The 16,732-nt window shown below is 39.9% G+C and overlaps 1 protein-coding gene across 5 annotated transcripts in view; it reads left to right on the forward strand.

Moving 5' to 3' along the window:
• The window catches only part of ANKRD12 (ankyrin repeat domain 12), a 196,752-nt gene that overhangs the window by 73,491 nt on the left and 106,529 nt on the right, over nt 1-16,732 (forward strand). The window lies entirely within an intron of this gene.

Consider the following 16,732-nt stretch of genomic DNA (forward strand, 5'->3'; position numbering starts at 1 on the left):
AATAAATAAAGCATTACTCAAGAAGAAGAACACAGTGGGAGGCCTTATACTACCTGAATTTAGGACCTATCATCCTGCCATGGTAGTCAACACAGCCTGGTACTGGTACAACAACAGATACATAGACCAGTGGAACAGAATTGAGAATCCAGATATAAGCTCATCCACCTGTGAGCAGCTGATATTTGACAAATGCCCGAAGTCCATTAATTGGGGAAAAGACAGTCTCTTTAACAAATTGTGTTGGCATAACTGGATATCTATATGCAAAAAAATGAAACAAGACCCATACTTCACACCATGCACAAAAACTAACTCAAAATGGATCAAAGACTTAAATATAAAATTTAAAATGATAAAGATCATGGAATAAAAAATAGGGACAACACTAGGAGCGCAAATACATGGCATAAACAGAATATGAAGCATAAGTAACAATGCATAAGCACCACAGGAGAGACTAGATAACTGGGAGCTCCTAAAAAATCAAACACTTATGCTCATCAAAAGCCTTCACCGAAAGAATAAAAAGACAGCCTACAGAGTGGGAAAAAAATTTTGGCTATGACAAATCCAGTCAGCATCTAAACTCTAAAATCTACAAGATACTGCAAAACCTCAACAACAAAAAGACAAATAACCCAATTAAAAAATGGGCAACGGATATGAACAGGCACTTTACCAAAGAAGATATTCAAGCAGCTAACAGATACATGAAGAAATGTTCACGATCATTAGCCATTAGAGAAATGTAGATGAAAACTACAATGAGATATCATCTCACCCCAGCAAGGCTAGCATTAATCCAAAAAACACAAAATCATAAATGCTGGAGAGGTTGTGGAGAGACTGGAACACTTATACACTGTTGTTGGGAATGTAAAATGGTACAGCCACTTTGGAAATTGATTTGGTGCTTCCTTAAAAAGCTAGAAATAGTACCATACAATCCAGCCATCCCGCTGCTTGGAATATATCCTAGAGAAGCAAGAGCCGTCACACGAATAGATACATGCACTCTCATGTTCATTGCAGCATTATTCACAATAGCAAAAAGATGGAAACAGCCTAGGTGCCCATCAACAGACAAATGGATAGACAAATTATGGTATCTCCACCCAGTGGAATATTACACAACGATAAAGAATAACGATGAAGCTGTGAAACATCGTATAACATGGTGGAAGCTGGAACTTATTATGTTGAGTGAATTTAGTCAGTCACAGAAGGACAAATACTGTATAAGACCACTGTTATAAGAACTCAAGAAAAGGTTTAAACACAGAAGAAAACATTCTTTGATGGTTACAGGGGTGGGGAGAGAGAATGAGGGTTATTCACTAAGTAGATAGTAGATAAGAATCATCTTAGGCGAAGGGAAGGACAGTACACACTACAGGGGAAGTCGCACAACTGGACTAAACCAAAGCTAAGAAGTTTCCTCAATACGATCAAATACTTTGAGAGACAGAGTAGCAGGGGCAGGGTTCTGGGGACCATGCTTTCAGGGGACATCTAGGTCAATTGGCATAAGAAAGCTTATTAAGAAAATGTTCTGCGTCTGACTTTGGTGAGTGGCATGTGGGGTCTTAAAAGTTTGCAGGCGGCCATCTAAGATGCATTAATTGGTCCTAACCACTTGGAGTAAAGGAGAACAAGGAACACCAAAGACACAAGGAACATATTAGCCCAAGAGACAGAATGGGCCACATAAATCAGAGACTTCATCAGTCTTGAGACCGGAAGAACTAGATGGTGCCCGGCTACCACCAATGAACGTCCTGATAGGGAACACAACAGAGGGTCCCTGATGGAGTAGTAGAAGGATGGGGTGCAGAACTCAAATCCTAGTAAGAAGACTAGAATTAATGGTCTGACTGAGACTGGAGGCGCCTCGGAAAGCATGGCCCCTGGAGTCTCTATCAGCCCAGAACTTAAACAGTTTCCGAGGCCATCTCTTCAGACGGATTGGACTGGACTGTGGGACATAAAGTGATACTCGTGAATAGTGTGCCTCTTAGTCAAGTAGATACAAGAGACCAAAGGGGCAGCTTCTGTCCAGAGGTGAGATGGGAAGGCAGAGAGAGTTAGGAGCTGGTTGAATGGTCATGGGGAATCAATGGCAGAAAGGAGGAGTGTGGTATCGGAGAGTAGGGTGAGCAGTTAGGGTCTCATAGCAATGTATGTGTAAAATTTTTGTATGAGAGACTAACTTGAATTGTACACTTCATTTAATTACAATAAAAAAGACAGGAAAGAAAGAAAAGAGCAAAATGGATGTCAGAAGAGACTATGAAGCTTGCTCTTGAATGTTGAATAGCTAAAGCAAATGGAAGAAATGATGAAGTAGAAAAGCTGAACAAGGTAAAGTATTATAATATCATACAGAAAGACCTGGAGTTAGAAAACCAAAAGGGAAGAACATGCTTGGCATTTCTCAAGCTGAAAGAACTGAAGAAAAAATTCAGGCCTCAAGTTGCAGTATTGAAGGATTATATTAAATATTAAACAATGTGGGAAGCATCAAAAGACGATGAAAGCAATACTCAGAATCACCGTACCAAAAATAATCAGTCAGCGTTCAGCCATTTCAGGAGGTAGCATATGGTCAAGAACTGTTGGTACTGAAGGAAAAAGTCCAAGATACACTGAAGACATTGGTGAGAAAGAAGGGTCCAGGAATTCGCGGGATACCAATTGAGATTTTTCAGCAAATGGATGCAGCCCTGGTAGTGCTCAGTCATCTATGCCAAGAAATCTGGAAGATAACTGCCTAGCCAACCGACTGGAAGAGATCTATATTTATGCCGTTCCAGTAAAGGTGATCCAAGTGAATGTGGTAGTTATCGAACAATATCATTAATATCACTCAGAAGGAAAATTTTGCTGAACGTCATTCAAAAGCTATTGCAGCAGTACATCGACAGGGAACTGCCAGAAATTAAAGCTGAGTTCAGAAGTGGACATGGAACAAGGGATGTCATTGCTGATGTCAGATGGATCCTGGCTGAAAGCAATCGCCTCATATGCATGTGAAAGCTGGGCAGTGATTAAGGAAGACCAAAGAATTGATGCCTTTGAATTATGATGTTGACAAAGAATATTGAATATACCATGGACTGCCAAAAGAACAAACAAATCTGTTGTGGAAAGAGTACAGCCAGAGTGCTCCTTGGATGTGAGAATGGTGAGACTTCATGTCACCTACTTTGGACATGTTATCAGGAGGGACCAGTCCCTGGCGAAGAACATCATGCTTGGTAAAGTAGAGGGTCAGGAAAAATGAGGAAGACCCTTAACAAGATGGATTGACACAGTGGCTGTAACAGTGGGCTCAAGTGTAACAATTATTATGAGGATGGTGCCGGACTGGGCTGTGTTTCGTTCTGTTGTACGTAGAGTTGATATGAATCGGAAGCAACTCAGCAGCACTTAACAACAATAATGGTTGTTGGAAAAATCTCATTGATTAAGGGTAGAGTTGCACAGTTGATTGTTCCAACAAGTTGTACATCTTTAAAAAGTTGAATTGGTAAAAATTGTGTGATATACTTATGACGACCAAAAAAAAAAGAGAGAGTAGTTGATGAGGCTGCTTATATGCAATAAAAAATCTCATGGGATTTAGTTCCTTGCTTTGGAGGTTTAAGGCCATGGTTTCCTAGGACAGCCCAGTCAATTGGCCTAATATCATGTTTAGTGGGTTTCTTGTACCTCCTAGTTAGTTGTGTAGTGCCTAGGGTCTTAGAAGCTTGAAAGCAGCCATCCAAGGTACCAACAGTTGGTCTCTACTCACCTGGAGCAAAAGAGGAAGTAGGAGAATAATAGGAGGAGGATATGGGATGTGTGGCTGATTGCCTCCATGAATTGCTTCCTTTGCCTTTAGACCAGAAGAACTTGATGGTGTCTGGCTGTTACTACTGAACATTGTGATCAAAGATTCCATAGAAGATTTCTGATCAAAAGGGGCAAAATGCAGAGGAGAATTTCAGATCCTCATGGACTCTAGACTTTCTGGAGTCATGGAAGCTGGGTGAACCCCTGGAAGTATTGCCCTGAGATACTCTTTAAACCAGAAATATCCCCTGAACTCATCTTAACAACCAGACAATAGTTCAGCTTAAGTAGGAAAGAGTGTCTCTCTTGCACGTTGTGTTCTTTCGAGATCTGTCTGTATGGGATCAAGCTTATAACGGCAATTTGAAAGATAGGAAACTTAGGGGGCAGTGAGTTTATGTTAATGGGGGAGGAACAAGTCAGAAAAGGAGGATGAGAATGGTTGCTCAACTTGAAGAATGTAATCAGTGTCATTGAATTGTACGTGTAGAAACTGTTAAATTGGTGTATGTTTTGCTGTGAATATTCTCAACAACAATAATAAAATAAATTCAGGCTCCCTAAGATCTTTTTTGCATATTGGGTTTGTCTGTAAATATCAGAAATTGAAAGTGAGGAACATGTTAAATATTTACTGGTTTAAAAGCAATAACAAAACTATTACGTATTAACACACATAATACGAAGAATAACAGTGTTTTCAAAAACAAAAAAAAATTAGTGAGAAGAGTGTTAACTGTTTTTATGTTTTTGCAGATATCTTTTAATATCTGGCTTAATGGAAGTTAGACAAATTCTTCATCTGCTTCTTCTTTCGATATGTTGAGATATCTCTTGTTACATAGCCTCTGGAAAACTAATATACACTCTTGAGAGAATGAGAGAGAAAAATATAAATAATGTCTTAGTATTACCATGAAGGAACCCTGGTGGCACGGTAGTTAAGAAATCAGCTGCTAACCAAAAGATCAACTGTTTGAATCCACCAGCTGCTCCGCAGAAACCCTATGGGACAACTCTACTCTGTTCTGTGGGGTAACCATGAGTCAGAATTGACTCAGTGGCACCAGATTACTATGAAAAGGAGTCTCTGAGTGGCTCCAATGGTTAAGCACTCGACTACTAGCTGAAAGATTTGTGATTTAAGCCTACCCAAAGGTGCCTCAGAAAAGTTACAGCCTTGAAAACCCTGTGGAACAATTCTACTCTGCATACATGACGTCACCATGAGTCAGAATCAACTCAACAACAGCTAATAACAACAGCATTATTGTTATTATGAAATAGTTCTGACTTCATCCCAGTTGCTGTTGATTCGATTCTGACTCTTAGCAGCTTTATAGGACAGAGTAGAGCTTTCTCATAGGATTTCCAAGGCTGTAATCTTTGTGGAAGCAGACATCTTTCTAATGCGGAGCGGCTGGTAGGTTTGAACCGCTGACTCTTCTGTTAGCAGCTGAGTGCTTAAGCGCTGCACCACCAGGGCTTGTTCTGACTTCATAGATCCCGTGAAATTGTCTCAAAGACCATACTTTTAGAGCTGCTCTATTGTACAATGTAAGAAGCACTCTAATGAGCATATTGAGTGTTTATTGATGGGACGAAAGGAGGAAAGCAATCAATCAGTTCTACTTAGGGTTTCAGGGATGATCTCACAGTGGATAAGATAATTAATCAGGATTCTCAAGGTGAATAAGTGCTTGACCAGCAACGAAGTGGAAGCAAAGGGTAGTCAAAGCAGAATCTATTGCAGTACTACATACTGTCATGGATTGATTTGTGTTCCCCCAAAATATCTGTCAAGTTGACTGGGTCATGATTCCCAGTATTGTATGATTGTCTACCGTTTTGTAATCTGATGTGATTCCCCTACATGTTGTATATTCTACACTATGATGTAATTAAGATGGATTAGCAACAGCTGTATTGATGAGATATACAAGATTAGATAGTTTCTTAAGCCCATCTCCTTTGAGATATAAAAGAAAGAAGCAAGCAGAGAGACGGGGACCTCATACCACCAAGAAAGCAGCGCCGGGAGCAGAGCGCGTCCTTTGGACCTGAAGTTCCTGCTCTGAGATGCTCCTAGACCAAGGGAAGACTGACGACAAGGACCTTTCTCCAGAGTCGACAGAGAAAGCCTTCCCCAAGAGCCGGCACCCTAAATTTGGACGTCTAGCCTACTGGGCTGTGAGAGAATAAACTTCTCTTTGTTAAAGCCATCCACTTGTGTTATTTCTGTTATAGCAGCACTAGATGATTAAGACACATATTAAGTTGGAAGGCAGCCTATGAAAGATTGTGGGATAGTAGATGAATCTGTAGAATTAGGCAGGGACCAGTTCATTATGTGCCTTGCTTAGGATCTTGGAATTTATACTGTAGCCAGTGAGCCAGTAGGGAAGGGGACACAGTAGAGGCCAGTTAGCATGCTATTCAGAAATCCAAGCAAGAGGCATTGTGAGCAGTGGCAGTGGGAATGGAGAGAAGGTAGAAGATCTAAAACATGTTGAGTAAATTTAAAGTTGTGTATGTAGAAAAAGATTAGATCCACTCTGAGGTTTCTATTTTGAATGACTAGGTGGCTGATTATACTATTCCCTGAGAAGGAATTCAGAAAAAGGAGCAGGTTATTTTGAGAGGAATAACTTTGGTTTGTATTTGTTGAATTGACCATTGAATATCCAAGTAGAACTATTTACTGGGCAGCTGGTATGATTCTGGAGCTCAAAACAGAAGTTGATATTGGGAATAAATACATGAGAATTTGTGGAAATGTAAGCTATGGGCATGGGAATGTCACCCAAAGAGTGTATAAAGTGGGGTTAAAAATACAGAAGGGTTTACCCTGAGGAATTAAAATATTTTAGAGGGAGTAGTATGACAGAGAAAGAGGAGGACTGAGAGAATAAGAGAGGTTACATAGCAAAGAATGGCCAAGAGAGGAGAGTCTGTAGTGCCAAATGCCACAGAGAGATTAACAGGAAAAATGAGGACATTGGATTTGTCAGTTGAGACACCTTAGTAAAACTGGTATCAGTGGAGTTGTTGGAATAGAATACAATGTTAGAGTTGAGGAAAGAATTAGGACTTTTATTTTTAAATATTTTTAATATAGTGAAGGTTACATTTGTAAAAATTATCTGATCTGGTTGATGTCACTTTTTGGATTTGAATATATAAGGCTAAATTTGTTGAAGCTTTTATTCCTCCTAGATACTCTATATCTTGAAAGCTGCCACAGAGTGTACAGTAGTGTCTGAGCACTGGACTCAATTTCTCAAAAGTGTGGAGTCAGAGCAAAAACCAAGCACTTTCCACTAACCTGTTTCTATTAAAAGCATTTCTTAGGAATACTTATTAATTAGTAGGTTTATAAAATAAACTAGACTTGCTGACCATGGAGCAAGGGAGCTGAGTGCCTTCCAGCCGAAGTTTACAGGCACTTATCAGTGGAGCTAAAGAGCTTTGGGACACTTGTCCCAGCAGGGCAGATGAGGGCAGAGAGGCCCTAGGGCCCCAGAGGCCAAGGAACTGGGGAGTGGAAGCTGAAGAGACAAGGAACACAGCAAGCAGAGCTGCCTCATTTCAGAGGGCAGGCCCACGACCTCGGGTCTCAAAGGGTAGAGTCTCCACTCAGATGGACTAGGAGAATGGGGTCACCTGAAGCCGAGGGAGCAGAGTTGCTGTCCCAGTGGGCCTGGAAGGCAGAGCTGAAGTCCAGGGCCAAGGAGCCTTCACTCAGGACCTGGAGAGCATGGCCAGTACCTAGAATCTGGAGATCAGGGCCATTATGTAAATGATCTCAGAGAAGAGGATTATTTTCAAGTCTTGAAGGCTAATGTAATGTGTTCTGCTGACTTGCTTGGTGCCTGTTACCTCCAGTGTCTCCCATTTGTAATGGAAATGTCTAGCTTCTACCTGTTTCACCATTGTATCTTTGGAAGCAGATAACTTGTATTCTAGATTTCACAGATGAAGAGGATTTTTTGGATTTTGGACTCGGACCTGACTTAAGACTTTTGCTATAATATGATGGGGTGAATGTGTTTTACATGTGGCAATGACATGAATTTAGGGGGTCCAAAGGGTAGAATGTTAGGTATTGAATTGTATCCCCTCAAAATGTGTGTCAACTTTGCTAGTCCATGATTCCCAGTATTGTGTGATTGTCCACCATTTTGTCATCTGATTTGGTTTTCCTATGTGTTGTAAATTCTACCTCTGTGATGTTGATGAGTTGAGATTAGCAGCAGTTATGTTAATGAGGCAGAACTCAGTCTATAAGATTAGGTTGTGTCTTTAGTGAGTCTCTTTTGAGATTTAAAAGAAAGCAAGCAGAGAGACACAGGGACCTCGACCTCATACCACCAAGAAAGTAGTGCCAGGAGCAGACAGTGTCCTTTGGACCCAGGATCCCTGCACTGAGAAGCTGCTAGACCAAGGAAAGATTGATGACGAGGACCTTCCTCCAGAGGTGACAGAGAAAACCTTCCCCTGGAGCTGATGCCCTGAATTTGGACTTCTAGCCTATTAGACTGTGAGAAAATAAATTTCTCTTTGTGAAAGCCATCCACTTGTGGTATTTCTGTTATAGCAGCGCTTGATGACAGAATAAATACAAACTAATAGATTAGATTCCTCACTTACTATAATTATTGTAGTTAATTATTAACTGTTCTCAGTTTCTGTTTAATCATACTGTATTTTTTTTCAAGATCACATGGTTGTGTGGTATGAGTCAAATCCTTTCTGAGGCAAGGTGCATAGTGTTTACTGCCATGCTTTGGGATTTCAGAGTACTTGACATCAAAAACTGTTGGTAGAGGTAATTTTCTTCAGTTTTTGAATAAATATGTGAAGTGTATTTGCCCCAAAGAGAGGAAGGGCCGTAATTTCAATTCCACTTTCCTGCTCATGTTCCTGCTGCTTTTTCAGGCAAAATGAAGAAGTTAGAAGGGCGGATGGAAGGGGAAAGAAGACATGACCATATTAGTCACCTATATATTTTCAGTGTATATTCTTCTTCTTGTTACTAGGTGCCGTCGAGTCAGTTCTGGCTCGTAGCGACGCTATGTACAACAGAACGAAACACTGCCCAGCCCTGCGCCATCCTCACAATCGTTGTTATGTTTGTGCCCATTATTGCAGCCACTCTGTCAATCCATCTCATCGAGGGTCTTCCTCTTTTAGGCATACCCTCTACTTTACCAAGCATGATGTTCTTCACCAGGGACTGGTCCCTCCTGATAACATGTCCAAAGTAGGTGACATGAAGTCTCACCATTCTCACATCCAAGGAGCACTCTGGCTGTACTCTTTCCACAACAGATTTGTTTGTTCTTTTGGCAGTCCATGGTATATTCAGTATTCTTTGCCAACACCATAATTCAAAGGCATCAGTTCTTCGGTCTTCCTTATTCATGGTCCAGCTTTCGCATGCATATGAGGCAATTGAAAATTTCATGGCTTAAGTCAGGAGTACCTCAGTCCTCAAAGTGACATCTTTTGCTCTTTAACACTTAAAAGAGGTCTTTTGCAGTGTATTTGCCCGATACAGTCATGTCGTTTGATTTCCTGACTTCTGCTTCCATGCACGTTGATTGTGGATCCAAGTAAAATGAAATCCTTGACGATGTATATCTTTTCTCCAGTTGTCATGATGTTGCTTATTGGTCCAGTTGTGAGAATTTTTGTTTTCTTTATGTTGTGATGTAATCCATACTGAAGGCTGTAGTCTTTGATCTTCATCAGTAAGTGCTTCAAGCCCTCTTGGTTTTCAGCAAGCAAGGTTGTGTCATCTGCATAACGCAGGTTGTTAATGAGTCTTCCTCCTTTCCTGATTCCATATTCTTCTTCGTGTAGTCCAGCTTCTTGGATTATTTGCTCAGCAGACAGATTGAATAAATATGGTAAAAGGATGCAACCCTGACCACACTTTTCTTGATTTTAAACCACGCAGAATCCCCTTGCTCTGTTCGAATGGCTGCCATTGGTTTATGTACAGGTTCAACGTGAGCACAATTAAGTGTTCTGGAATTCCCATTCTTCGCAATGTTATCCATAATTTGTTATGCACCACGCAGTCAAATGCCTTTCCATAGTCAATAAAACACAGGTTAAACATCTTTCTGGTATTTTCTGCTTTCAGCCACAATCCATGACATAAGCAATGATATCCCATGTCCCACATACTCTTCTCAATTCGGCTTGAGTATCTGGCAATGTCATGTTGATGTACTGCTGCAACCACTTCTAAATGATGTTCAGCAAAATGTTACTCGCCTGTGATACTAACAGTAGTACTCGATAATTTCCACATTCTGTTGGATCACCTTTCTTTGGAATGGGCACAAGTATGGATCTCTTCCAGTTGGTTGGTGAGATAGCTGTCTTCCACATTTCTTGGCATAGACAAATGAATACCTCCAGCTCTGCATCCATTTGTCGAAAGATCTCAATTGGTACTTTGTCAGTTCCTGGAGCCTTGTTTTTTGCCTTCAGTGCAGCTTGGACTTCTTCCTTTGATGCCATCGGTTCTTGATCATATGCTACCTCCCGGTTGAATATAGACCAATTCTTTTTGATACAGTGACTGTGTATTCCTTCCATCTGCTTTTGATGCTTACTGTGTTGTTCAGTATTTTGCCTATAGAATCCTTCAGTATTACAATTCAAGGCTTGAATTTTTTCTTCAGTTCTTTTAGCTTGAGAAATGCCAGGCTTGTTCTTCCCTTTTGGTTTTCTACCTCCAGATCTTTATACATTTCATTATAAAATTTTACTTTGTCTTCTTGAGCCACCTTTTGAACTCCTCTTTTCAGCTCTTTCACTTCATCATTTCTTCCATTTGTTTTAGCTACTCTACGTTCAAGAGCAAGTTTCAGAGTTTCTTCTGATACCCATTTTGGTCTTTTCTCTTTCCTGTCTTTTTAACGACTTTTTGTTTTCTTCATGTATGATGTTCTTGATGTCTTTGTCTGGTCTTGGGTCGTTAGTGTTCAGTACGTCAAATCTGTTCTTGAGACGGTCTCCAAATTCAGGTGGGATTTACTTAAGGTCGTATTTTGGCCCTTGTGGACTTGTTCTAATTTTCTTCAGCTTCAGCTTAAACTTGCGTAAGAGCAAATGGTGGTCTGTTACGCAGTCTGCCTCTGGCCTTCTTTTGAGAGATGATAGTTGGACTTTCCCATCATCTCTTTACACACATGTAGTCAGGTTGATTCCTGTGTTTTCCATCTGGTGAGGTCCAAGTGTATAGTAGCTGTGTATCTTGGTGAAAAAAGGTATTTGCAATGAATAAGTCATTGGTCTTTTCAAAATTCTCTCATGCGATCTCTAGCATCATTTGTATCACAAAGGCCATATTTTTCAACTACCAATCCTTCTTCTTTGTTTCCAGCTTCCCCAATCCAATCACCAGTAATTATCAATGCATCTTGATTGTATATTTGATCAATTTCAGACTGCAGAAGTTGGTAAAAATCTTCAATGTCCTCATCTTTGGCCTTAGTTATTGGTATGCAAATTTGAATAATAGTCATATTAACTGGTCTTCCTTGTAGGCGTATGGATGTTATCCTATCACTGACAGCATGTACTTCAGGACAGATTTTGAAATGGTCTTTTTGACGAACACAGTGCTATTCGTCTTCCGTTTGTCATTTCCGACATAGTATACCTTATGATTATCTGATTCAAAATGACCAGTACCAGTCTATTTCAGCTCACTGATGCCTAGGATCATATCGAGGCTTTAATTTTTTCTTCAGTTCTTTCAGCTATGATTAGGAACTGGTGGTACTGAAGGAGGAAGTCCAAGCTGCATGGAAGGCATTGGCGAAAAACAAGGCTTCAGGAATTGATGGAATATCAATTGAGATGTTTCAACAAACGCGTGCAGCACTGGAGGTGCTCACTCATCTATGCCAAGAAATTTGAAAGACAGCTATCTGGCCAACTGACTGGAAGAGATCCATATTTATGCTCATTCCCAAGAAAGGTGATCCAACCGAATGTAGAAATTATCGTCCAATATCATTTAATATCACATGCAAGTAAAATTTTGCTGAAGATCATTCAAAAGCGGCTGCAGCAGGATATACTGCCAGAAATTAAAGTCAGATTCAGAACTGGGCGTGGAACCAGGGATATCATCGCTGCTGTCAGATGGATCCTGGCTGAAAGCAGATAGTACCAGAAGGATGTTTACCTGTGTTTTATTGACTGTGCAAAGGCACTTGACTGTGTGGATCATAACAAATTATGGATAACATTGCAAAAAATGGGAATTCCAGAACACATAATTGTGCTCATGAGGAACCTGTACATAGATTAAGAGGCAGTTGTTCAAACAAAACAAAGGGATACAGCATGGTTTAAAGTCAGGAAAGGTGTGTGTCTGGGCTGTATCCTTTTACTGTACCTATTCAGTCTGTATGCTGAGCAGATAATCCAAGAAGCTGGACTATATGAAGAACGGGGCATCAGGATTGGAGGAAGACTCATTAACAAACTGCGTTATGCAGATGACACAACCTTGCTTGCCGAAAGTGAAGAGGACTCGAAGCAGTTACTGATGAAGATCAAAGATCATAGCCTTCAGTATGGATTACATCACAACATAAAACAGAAATCCTCACAACTGGACCAACAAGCAACATCATGATAAACAGAAAAGATTGAGTGTGCCAAGGATTTCATTTTACTTGGATCCACAGTCAACACGTGTGGAAGCAGCAGTCAAGAAATGAAAAGACGCATCGCGCTGGGCAAATATGCTGTAAAAGACCTCTTTAAAGTGTGGGAAAGCAAAGATGTCACCTTGAAGACTAAGATGTGCCTGACCCAAGCCATGGTATTTTCAGTCGCATCATACGCGTGTGAAAGCTGGACAGTACATAAGGAAGATTGAAGAATTGATGCCTTTGAATTGTGGTGTTGGCGAAGAATATTGAATATACCATAGACTGCCAAAAGAACGAACAAATCTCTCTTGGAAGAGGTAACAACCAGAATGTTCTTTAGAAGCAGGGGTGGCGAGACTACATCTTACATACTTTAAACATGTTGTCATGAGGAATCAGTCCCTGTAGAAGGGCATCATGCTTAGTAAAGTAGAGGGTCAGCGAAAAAGAGGAAGACCCTCAACGAGATGGATTGACATAGTGGCTGCAACAATGGCTCAAGCATAACAACGATTGTGAGCATGGCGCAGGACCGGGCAGTTTTTCATTCTGTAGTACGTAGGGTCCCTGTGAGTCAGAACCGACTCAATAGCACCTAACAACAGCAACAATGCCTAGGATATCAATGTTTATGTGTTCCATTTTGTTTTTGATGACTTCAGTTTTCCTGGGTTCTTAGCTCGTACATTCCGTGTTCCAATTATTAATGGATGTTTGCAGCTGTTTCTTCTCATTTGAGTTATGCCACCTCACAAAATGTGAGTTCCGAAAGCTTGACTTCATCCATAGCATTAAGATCAACTCTGCTTTCAGAAGGCATCTCTTCTCGTCGTATTTTGAGTGCCTTTCAACCTGAGGAGCTCATTCTGCACTATATCAGACAGTGTTCTGCTGGTATTCATAAGGTTTTCACTGGCCAGTTTTTTTTAGTAGACTACCAGGTCCTTCTTCTTAGTCTGTATAGTCTGGAGGCTCCGCTGAAGCCTGTCCACCAGTGATGACCCTGCTGGTATTTGAAATACCTGTGGCAAAGCCCCAGTATCACAGCAACTCGCATGTCACTACAGTACGACAAACTGATAGATGCATGGTGTTTATCAGTCTTCCCTTGGTCTAGGAGCTTCTCAGCACGGGGACCTCAGGTCCAAAGGATGTGCTCAGCTCCTTGTTCTTCATTCTTGGTGACATGAATTCCCGTAGATATTCTTATAATTTTTTTTCCTAGTGAGTGATTGGCCTTCAAACCACCTTCTAGGTTCTGCTGGGATTTTTCTTCCCATAAAATTTTTAGAAACGAACATACAATTGTTCTCATATGTAAATAGAGATCTTATTACAGTTTAATGTGACACAGAATATTGCTAGAAGATCCTAAATAAATAAAATAACCTGAACCAAAATTTAACTTCTTAAATACATTTAAGTAGAGCATAATTGTAATAATTGCAGTCTCTAGCAATTTACTTTTTAAATAATAGTGCTTCCATTACCTCCTATAAATACCACAATAATCAGAGATTCATCAAGAATATCTACTCACAATTCTTGATATATTCTTTTACTGCTAATCTATGGTCTTTTGTTACCATTGGTTTCAGTTTAGAAATTTCTCCACTGTAATTTGTAGCATAAATTCGCAAAACATATCTTTTATAAAACCTGCTGTGATATTGGGTTGCTGTGAGTTGAGATCAACTCGGCAACAACGTGTTTTGTGATAATCCAAAACCTAGCTTAAGAATCAGAGGATTAACTAAGAATATGGCAGGTATTGCACCAGCAGTGGGCACATGGCACCACTGTGCAGTTTCTCTTAACCTGGTTTGGCGTATCTACAGAAAATGGCACTTATGGCAAGCACTGAAATTGTACCCCTGTCCAAATACTGACACCCTTCTTTTAGATAACTTTACCATAATACCAAAAAAATAATAATACAAAATTCAAACCCCTTGCGGTTGAGTCGATTCTGACTCATAGCGACCCGATTGGAATAGAGCAGAACTACTCCATAGAGTTTCCAAGGAATGGCTGGTGGATTTGGACTGCTACACACGCAGGACCAGTGCAGTACCCTAGATATGCCATTGGAATGGAGGTTAATCATTTTAACTTTCTAAATACCTTTATTGTTTTTTCACACTCAGTATAGTTCAGATCTTCTTTATCTCCTATCCAGGGAAAAATCTAGAAATTATTATTCAAGAAATATATGTTCATTGTAGAAAAAGTAGAAAATACATAAAGAATAATGAAAATAGAAATCACCTTGCCAATCAGTAATCTGAGATTTTACCTTAAAAGCTACCCGGTTTCTTGAATAGTGGCAAGAAGATACGAGACTCTTGAGTCAGAGGTAAATAGAATGTTTATTACTCAGCAGTAACAGTGGCCAGAGTATCAGCATTTGCACTAGTTCCCTGAGCCCTGTTTCTTGGAAAAGGGGTGGGAAGAGAGGTGGCACCTGCACATGCAGTGGGTTACGTTACAAGAAGTCTTTTATTCTTCAGTGACCTTTACCAAGTTAAGATATAAGGAAGTCACTTTCTCTTCCTGTTTTGGTAATAGATTTATCAAGAATAAATGTAGAATTTACTCAGATGTTAATCTTGTCACCTGTTAAGATCATCATCTGATTTTTTTCTTCTTTAATCTTTTGGTTCAGTGTATTGCCTTAATAGGTTTTTAATGAACTATTTTATTATTTTTCTTTATGAGCACTGCTTGATTATATTACCTTCTTAAGAGACTGAATTTGATTTGGCAATTAAGGATTTTTGAATCTATGTTCTTAAGCAAGGTTAGTCTACAATTTTCTATCTTGTGGTATCCCTTGGTATCAGTTTTATATTAGAATTGTAGAATAAATTGGGTAACTTTTTATATTACTTTTTATATTATTTATATGAAATGGGAAATATCCTTTGAATTTTCTGTTAAAACTCCCTTGTAAAATCTTCTGGGCTAGGTGCCTTTCTTTTTCTCTTTTAATTATAAAATATATATAACATAAAATTTGCTGTTTTTAAGCGTAAAATTCAGTGGCATTAATTATATACAGTGTTGTACAACCATCACCACCATTTGTTTCTAAAACTTTTTCATCACCCCAAACAGAAACTCTGTACCTATTAAGAATTAACTCCCTATTGCCCTCTCCCCCCAGCCGTGTTGTTAGGTGCTGTTGAGTAGTTTCCGACTCATAGAGACCTATGTACAACAGAACAAAACACTGCCTGATCCTGTGCCATGCTCACAATAATTGCTATGTTTGAGCCCGTTGTTGCAGCCACCGTGTCAGTCCATCTCGTTGAGGGTCTTCTTCCTTTTTGTTGATCCCCTGCTTTACCAAGCATGATGTCCTTCTCTAGGGACTGGTCCCTCTTGATAACATGTCCGAAGTACGTGAGATGAAATCTCGCCATCCTTGCTTCTGAGGAGCATTTTGGCTATACTTCTTCCAAGACAGATTTCTTTGTTCTTCTGGTATATTCGGTATTCAGTATTCTTCACCAACACAATTCAAATCCATCATTTCTTCAGTCTTCCTTATTCATTGTCCAGGTTTCGTGTGTATATGAGACTATTGAAAATACCATGGCGTAGGTCAGGCACATCTAAGTCCTCATGGTGACATCTTTCCTTTTTAACGCTTTAAAGCCATAGTAACCACTAATCTTTTTGTCTCTGTGCATGTGTCTGCTCTAGATATTTCATTTAAGTGGAATCATACAATACTTTTCTTTTTGTGTATGACTAATTTCACTTAGCATAGTGTTCTCAGTTCGTTCATGTTGTAGCATGTACAACAATTTCATTCCTTTTTATAGGTGCATAGTATTCCATTGTGTGTGTGTGTGTGTGTGTGTGTGTGTGTGTGTACGCGCGCGCGCGCTCCACATTTTGTTTATCCATTCTTCTGTTGATGGACGTTTGAGTTGTTTCCACCCTTTGGCTATTATGAATAATGCTGCAGTGATCATTGGTATAGAAGTGACTGAGTCCCTGCTCTAAGTTCTTTCGGTTATATACATAGGCTTCAAATATGGGAGTTATGTGTTTAACTTTTTGAGAAACTGCCAAACTCTTTCCCACAGTGGTTGCACCATTTTCCATTCCTACCAGCAGTTCCAGTTGCTGGTTCCAGTTTTTCCATATCCTTGAAAACATTTACTATTTCCTGTTTTTCTGATTATACCCATCCTAAT

This window comes from Trichechus manatus, unplaced genomic scaffold (genome assembly GCF_000243295.1).
Source record: "Trichechus manatus latirostris isolate Lorelei unplaced genomic scaffold, TriManLat1.0 scaffold00146, whole genome shotgun sequence".
Taxonomy (NCBI): domain Eukaryota; kingdom Metazoa; phylum Chordata; class Mammalia; order Sirenia; family Trichechidae; genus Trichechus; species Trichechus manatus.